This window comes from Micromesistius poutassou (genome assembly GCF_964030765.1).
Source record: "Micromesistius poutassou genome assembly, contig: SCAFFOLD_2282, whole genome shotgun sequence".
Taxonomy (NCBI): Eukaryota; Metazoa; Chordata; class Actinopteri; order Gadiformes; family Gadidae; genus Micromesistius; species Micromesistius poutassou.
In genome coordinates this window covers 3,796-12,220 of record NW_028179485.1, presented here as the reverse complement: position 1 = coordinate 12,220, position 8,425 = coordinate 3,796, and the positions used below count along the sequence as shown (strand labels likewise).

The 8,425-nt window shown below is 46.7% G+C and overlaps 1 long non-coding RNA gene across 1 annotated transcript; it reads left to right on the top strand.

Annotated features, from left to right (window-relative positions):
* The first annotated feature begins 6,440 nt into the window (after window positions 1-6,440).
* LOC311372800 lies at window positions 6,441-8,124 on the top strand. The gene is made up of 3 exons (XR_014642073.1): window positions 6,441-6,557; window positions 6,848-6,912; window positions 8,067-8,124. It is a non-coding gene; the product is annotated as an uncharacterized lncRNA (long non-coding RNA).
* The last annotated feature ends 301 nt before the right edge of the window (window positions 8,125-8,425 follow it).

The following is an 8,425-nucleotide window of genomic DNA, read 5'->3' as shown; positions in this document are numbered from 1 at the left end:
TTGATTCATTCTAACACACATTATGAACACACACAAACCAGTTCATAGAATGATAGCACGTCGATTCGGATTCATATAACCTACTTTTATCTTTACACGTGTTATTGATTGGTCCATATCAGTCTACTTTATGGAGCAAAGGTCCATGCTACACGCCACCTAGGTGGTCTGGGATACATTTACTGGAGTTTAAACGGTATAAGCATTATCTTAACTACATGACTGAAATCAGTACGGGAAGAAAGCAGAGTCAACGAAGGACCACATTCTGAGAGAAACCCATGTGTCACTCATTACACCTCCTGATAGCCCTCTGAAAGGAGGTCCTCGTCTCATGTTTAGATTAGAGCTGAAACACAGTCAGTTGGAGACCTCACCCAAACGTACAGTCACTCTGAGACCCCACCCAAACACAGTCAGTTGGAGACCTCACCCAAACGTACAGTCACTCTGAGACCCCACCCAAACACAGTCAGTTGGAGACCTCACCCAAACGTACAGTCACTCTGAGACCCCACCCAAACACAGTCAGTTGGAGACCTCACCCAAACGTACAGTCACTCTGAGACCCCACCCAAACACAGTCAGTTGGAGACCCCCCCCCCCCCCCCACACACATTGTTAGCAGAGGCCATTCCCAGAAAACAAGTTCAAACATAATCACATTATTTGTTCTATTCTCTGTACTCACCGTCTAATGTTTCTCCCAGACCTCTCGGTTTAAAAGGTGTTGCTCTCTGTCTCCAGAGAGAGAGAAGTGACTCCACGTCGTGTGACTTTGGTTTGGGCTTGTGACTTGGCTTTCACTTCCTGAAAAATACTTTGCACAATATTACTCTCTCTCTCTCTCTTGTTGTCTCTCTCTATATTTGTCTATGTGTCTCTCTTTCTCTCTCTGTCTGTCTGTGTGTGTGTGTCTCTCTCTCACTCTCTCTCTGTCTGTCTCTCTCTCTGTCTGTCTGTGTCTCTCTCTTTCTCTCTCTCTCTCGTTTCTCTCTATCTTTGTATGTCTCTCTCTTGCTCTCTGTCTGTCTGTCTCGTTGTCTCTCTCTCTCTGTCTGTCTGTCGGTCTTGTTGTCCCTCTATCTCTCCCTCTCTCTATCTCTGTCTGTCTGTGTGTGTGTGTCTCTCTCTCTCTATGTTTGTCGATGTGTCTCTCTTTCTCTCTGTCTGTGTGTGTCTCTCTCTCTCTCTCTCACTCTCTCTCTGTCTGTCAGTCTCTCTGTTTGTCTCGTTGTCTCTCTCTCTGTCTGTATGACTCTCTCGCTCTGTCTGTCTGTGTGTCGCTCTCTCACTCTCTCTCTCCCTCTCTCTCCCTGTCTGTCTGTGTGTCTATATCTCTCCCTCTCTCTCTCTGTCTGTCTGTGTGTCGCTCTCTCACTCTCTCTCTCCCTATCTCTCCCTGTCTGTCTGTGTGTCTATATCTCTCTCTCTGTCTGTCTGTGTGTGTCTAAAATAAAAAATTAAAAAATCTCTCTCTCTCTCGTTCTCTCTCTGTCTCTCCCTCTCTCTCTCGTTCTCCCTCCCTCCCTCCCTCCCTCTCTCTCTCTCTCCCTCCCTCCCTCCCTCTCTCTCTCTCTCTCTCTCCCTCCCTCCCTCCCTCTCTCTCTCTCTGCCTCAAAAAAAGGCAGCGATTGAGTAGCGGTTCTGACGCACAGATTTTGACATTCCGCCGCTGGCATTGATTCCAAAGTTGCGCGTAAAGAAGTCCGGAGTCTCCCCTATAGCCTATATATATATATATATATATATATATATATATATATACATTTAGTTGAATGTATGAATAAGGCTCACCCCATGAGACGGTTGAAGTGTGAACGAGATATGGCACGTCACTTCTTAACTTCTAACTACGTTCTTATTCAATTATTATTTATTTATTATGATTATTATTATTATTATTATTATTATTATTATTTGTGTTCACTCTGTAAAGCGTCTTTGAGTACATGGAAAAACGCTACATACGCAACATAAAATATATCATATATAAACCGAATGTATTATCATTATTAGTTTTAAGTTATTGTGGCTGTTTTCTACCCAGCGGTACCCTGGCGCCATCTGGCGGCGACTAGAGGAACTTCTTATCACTTCTTATCTACTAATATACGTTCTTATTAAATTAGTATTATTTATTATTTAGATTATATTTAATCATTATTTTTTTTGTTCACTCCGTAAAGCGTCTTTGAGTACATGGAAGAGCACTACATCAAATATATAATATATAAACCGAATGTATTATTATTATTATTTTAAGTTATTGTGGCTGTACCAGCGGTACCCTGGCGCCATCTGGCGGCCACTAGAGGAACTTCACGCGGTTATGCTACACGACCACACACTTGCGCCCCGTGAGAGATTTTTGAGGAGGTTCACACTCTCAGTGCGATGGCTACCGTCGCAATCTCCTCCCTGAAGTTCCCCTTGTCCCCGACTGTGAGTAAACCCCCGGTTCTGCGTGGGTCTTGTGATCTGTCAGGGGTTATGAACCGCATTTCTGGAAGAGCAAAGATTCATACCACAATGACACTTACAAACACAACCCGAGCTACACGCACTAACTACACACAAACTCATTATCTAGAATTAAACACACACGGGGGGGGGGACTTGTTGGTAAAAATAGTTACGTACTTACTTATACCGTTTATTGTTAAAATATAAATATATTTTGTGTGTAGTGTGTAAGTCAACTCCTGATTGTACAGTTACACAGCGCCGATTTTGTATTTATTTATTTAAATGAAAATGAGAATAAAAAAAGAGAATAAAAAAAAAGATATATATATATATATATATATATACTGGAGTGTTTGTGGTAATATAAACTGTCTTGTTGGCACACACACACACACACACACATTATTCCAAGAGCCGTGGAATAATTAAGCTAGTAAGTAATAAGTTAGTTACATAATTACAGGTAAAACGGGGATGTGGATAATTAGTTTGACAGTTTAAATTAGCCAATGTACCAATTCGTTACTTAGTCCGTTTAAGGTTTTGCGATGATGTCACTTCCGGTGGAGCCACTTCCGGTGACGTCACTTCCTGTCAGACTCACCTGTGGAGGAGGAATGGCGGACACGTGCGCCGTCTGAATGCACTCAGTCAGCGTCCACCGGGAAGCACCAGAGAGGCAACGCCGTGAGTCTGTTTGATTGTTAGAGGACACGTTTAAGATGATGTGTTACGGTGGGTTCAGTGAAACCAGGTTTGATGTGTTGTTTAAAACGGTCTGGATAGCAGTTGTGTACGAGCTAAAAACAATGCAATTGGCAATCAGAAGACACACACACACACACACACACACACACACACAGCAAGCTGTAAAACTAATCTCGTTGCCCTCCTTCACAGCTCAAGAAGAAGAAACTGATTCTGTGAGTATAACGATCGAACCATGAAGAAGAAGAAACTGCCAACTGTAAGTCACATTTTCTTTTAATGCTTTAATGCTGACAGCGTTTAGTTTGAACCGGTTCTCAGGCCCCGCCCCTCGTAGGCCCCGCCCCTCGTAGGCCCCACCCCTCGTAGGCCCTGCCCCGCCCCTCGTAGTCTCTCTCTCTCTCTCTCTCTCTCTCTCTCTCTCTCTCTCTCTCTCTTCCCACCCCCCGTTCTCATGCCTCTCATTCGCCCCTAGAAGATACTTTTTCCGTCCACTTCCCCCTCAGGGGAACCCGAGTGTTTAAGAGGCCGTCGTCACGTCAGTTACATGAACTGGAACGTCCTTCAGGATGGAGACAGGGACTCCTCAAGGAGACACACCGGGGGGCGAGATGTGAGGGCTGTCCCTCTCAGCAACTAGAACCCAACCTGGTTCCTGCACCTGAGAACCACGGAGCACGTTCCAACGTTTCCCTCCGTACGCCTTGAAGCCCAAGCCCCAGCCCCCCCACCACTGGTCTGACCCACCAGCCCCCCCACCACTGGTCTGACCCACCAGCCCCCCCACCACTGGTCTGACCCACCGCTGGTCTCTCCTCTATCAAAGACCTACAAAACCACCGCTGGTCTCTCCTCTCTCTAGACCTACAAACCCCCCACTGGTCTCTCCTCTCTCAAAGACCTACAAAACCTCCACTGGTCTCTCCTCTCTCAAAGACCTACAAACCCACCACTGGTCTCTCCTCTCAAAGACCTACAAACCCACCACTGGTCTCTCCTCTCAAAGACCTACAAACCCACCACTGGTCTCTCCTCTCTCAAAGACCTACAAAACCTCCACTGGTCTCTCCTCTCTCAAAGACCTACAAACCCACCACTGGTCTCTCCTCTCAAAGACCTACAAACCCACCACTGGTCTCTCCTCTCTCAAAGACCTACAAAACCTCCACTGGTCTCTCCGTCAAAACCTCCGCTGGTCTCTCCTCTCTCAAAGACCTACAAACCCTCCACTGGTCTCTCCTCTCTCGTTTGGCTTTGTATTCCTTTGAGTATTGTCATTGTTTGTGTATATACACAATCTAATAACTGAAAATAAAGAGGTGTGATCTTTAACCTGGTACTGTCCAATCTTTTTTACCCCAATGTCATGGGGTACTAAGTGTGTGAAGGGCAATCTTTGCATGGCATGGGGCACTACGTCATGTGAGGGGCAATTTTTAACCTGGCATGGGGCACTAAGTGTGAGAGGGGCACTATGTGTGAGAGGGGCAATCCTTGCCCTGGCATGGGGCACTAAATATGAGAGGGGCAATCTTTAACGTTGCATGGGGCACTAAGTGTGAGAGGGGCAATCGTTGCCCTGGCATGAGGCACTAAGTGTGAGAGGGGCAATCGTTGCCCTGGCATGGGGCACTAAGTGTGAGAGGGGCAATCTTTAACCTGGTACTGGGCACTACATGTGTGAGGGGAAATCTACTTCTACTTGGCTTGTATTACCTGAACATTTTAATTTTCAGCTATAGGAGGACGCTACTCTTCCTGCAACACCCTTGAGTGTCTTTTGGTCGGACGTTTCTGGATGACTCAAGTCTGTGGCCTAAATCAAAGAGGATAACAAAGTGGGTGTTCAATACAGCAAGAGCCTGGAGCGATCTAGCATCTGGATCTCAATTCGACCCTTCTACACACTGGACAGGATGACTTGAGTGTCATGCAGCTTGGACTGCAGTGTGACTGAATCATGCAAACAATGGGAAGCGACAATGGCTACTTGGTACAATGGATGATGGACTAACGGCATTCCGAATGGACAGAATCGGATGAGAAACCAACCAACTGACTGAAGATGGAAGATGAACCAGTCTGCGACGTGGCTTCCCTACCTAACCTCAACATGATGGACTGCTAGCCCTCTGGTTCTCCTGTACTCCTGCCCTGAGATCCAAGTCTTTCTCGGGCTGAATTGTAACGACGAGGCTAGTTGGACCTGGGAGACGGGTCCCCCTTGAATCAGAAACCATCTTGGAAACATCCCAACTCGCGTCCCTGTCGAGCTGCAGTTGTGCTCTTCATCAGAAGAGGAGGTGAAGAAAGCCTCACTGGGGCTTCAAGGTCTATGAAGAGGAACGTTGAAATGTGCTCCATGATTCTCTCCTGTAAGAGCTGGGTTGTATTCTAGTCGCCGAGAGGGGGAGCCTCACAGCCTACCCTTTGGCGTTTCTCCTCGGGGAGTCCCTGTCACGGTCTTGACGGACGTTCCAGGTCATGTAACTGATGTCACGACAGCCTTTTGAAAACTTGGGTTTCTCCTGAGGGGGAACGTCTACAGAACTGCAGGCGTCAGATGGCACAGTATCCCAGCATGCATCTCTGGTCACTCGGTTCACACCCTGATCAGTAAGGCGACGCTCATGCGATGTGCATGCAATGTTTTAGAGAGTAGTAAGGAAGTAGACAAAAGGCATGAGAACAGTTTATTTTTGTACGGTTGTCAGCCTTGTTTATGGGTGGGATTTATTTGCTTAATGGGGGGAATATGAAATGTATAGTCAATTATTTGTACATGAACCAACAGCAACAAACTACTAGATCTGCTCAAGGTAAGTCTGTTGGCTGTATTTTGCAACGAGACGACCAAAGCACCCCAAGATCTCCATCGTCGTTCCAGCTCAAGGTAAGGGGCTTCTGTGGGGGGGGGGGGGGGGGGGGGGGTTGGTAGTTAGATTCAAGACCGCTATGTGCACGTGTCTATAAAGATGCTGTCTCACTTCACAGGATCTCCTGGACCAGAGGCAGGGGACCAGCAGGTGACCAGATCCCCAAGACCAGGCATAGGAGACCAGAGGCTGGAGACCAGATCCCGCTGGACCAGGTATGGGGCACCAGGGTGATGTATAATAATAATAATACTACATTGGATTTGTATAGCGCTTTTCTCACACTCTAAGCACTTAATTAGACTGTAGGGTAACTAGATCCCCTAGACCAGGCCTGGGGCACCAGGGTAGACTACTAGAGGCTGGGGACCAGCAGCTAACTAGATCTCCCTGGACCAGGAATGGGGCACCAGGCTGGACCGGAGGCTGTGGACCAGAGGGTATCCAGATCCCCCTGGACCAGGAATGGGGCACCAGGCTGGACCGGAGACTGGGGACCGGAGGGTAACCATCACCAAACACTTGACACCTGGAGGTTCTTTTTAATTATTCAATCTTTTTAAATTAACGATCGTAGAGCGTGTTAATTAGTTTTTCCTTCAGATTTTTCATTCTGTGAATTTTAGCCGAAGCTGTGATTTGAGGTAATTACGGTCACATCAGCTGCTACTACTGTAGTTTATCCAGCGTACATCAAGGTGGACACTAAAACACAACTAAAACGTAACAGCTGGTCACACTCACACCTGGTGACGTAACATCACCCTTTTAATGTGTGTTTGTATTGTGAACAGATGAAGCTGACGACCCACCAGGAGCGAGACGAGGACTACGATGGGACTGCTCAAGTCTTTGGAAGGTTAATACCAACATTTTTTTTACATCGTTTCACCACCAGAGCTATGCTGTTAAATTCACACAATGTTTTACTATAGTCCTGAATTACAAATTCCCAAGTGTGCATGTTTCATGTTGAAGTTTAAAACATGAAATTTATCTTCTATGTCTATATTCTACATTCAAGACAGCGCTTTGATTCAGAATTATTTAAACGAGGTGTCCAAAGAATAATAAACTACTAACAGTTTAGAATTCTCCAAACAAAAGTATTTTCTTCAAGTCTAATTATTTACAATTTCAACACACATGGTATTAACTAAAAAAATCATGGACAAAATGATGAGGAACCCTTGGCTGAGGAGAGCTGATGGAGGAGCCACCTATCTGGAGGGAGACCCGGAATCTGGTTAGCCTCCTAGCTGGACATCGTTAGCCTCCTAGCTGGACATCGTTAGCCTCCTAGCTGGACATCATTAGCCTCCTAGCTGGACATCATTAGCCTCCTAGCTGGACATCGTTAGCCTCCTAGCTGGACATCGGTAGCCTCCTAGCTGGACATCGTTAGCCTCCTAGCATGACATCGTTAGCCTCCTAGCATGACATCGTTAGCCTCCTAGCTGGACATCGTTAGCCTCCTAGCTGGACATCGTTAGCCTCCTAGCTGGACATCGTTAGCCTCCTAGCTGGACATCGGTAGCCTCCTAGCATGACATCGGTAGCCTCCTAGCATGACATCGTTAGCCTCCTAGCATGACATCGGTAGCCTCCTAGCTGGACATCGTTAGCCTCCTAGCTGGACATCGTTAGCCTCCTAGCTGGACATCGTTAGCCTCCTAGCTGGACATCGTTAGCCTCCTAGCTGGACATCGGTAGCCTCCTAGCATGACATCGGTAGCCTCCTAGCATGACATCGTTAGCCTCCTAGCATGACATCGGTAGCCTCCTAGCTGGACATCGTTAGCCTCCTAGCTGGACATCGTTAGCCTCCTAGCTGGACATCGTTAGCCTCCTAGCTGGACATCGTTAGCCTCCTAGCATGATTGATATCGTTAGCTTCATAGCGTAATGGACATCGGTAGCCTCGTAGCGTAATGGACATCGTTGGCCTATGGCTAACAACATAGCTCATGCTACGAGGCTAACGATTAGTGTTTTTCCTCTTCAACATTTCAGTGACCCACCGACGGCGCCTCATCAGAGCTGGACGGTGGAGACTTCGGATTCAACGTCTACCTCGCAGGACGTGACTTAAGTCACGGGTTGTCAAGGGTTCCTTGTTCCTCAAGGGTTCCTTGGTTCCTTGGAGGGTTCCTTGGTTCCTTCATGGGTTCCTCATGGTTCAGTGTTAGGGACAGAGTTAGGGTCAGATGGTCTCACGATGAACCGTTGTTCTTTTTGATTCACATCCCAGAATTGTTTCACTGTGCGCACAGTTGTTGAAATGTCTACTGATGTTGTTTTATGATATAAAATCATTTAAAACGACCTGGCTGTGTGGCTTGTGTGGTCATTTTTATTATACACACGCCTGT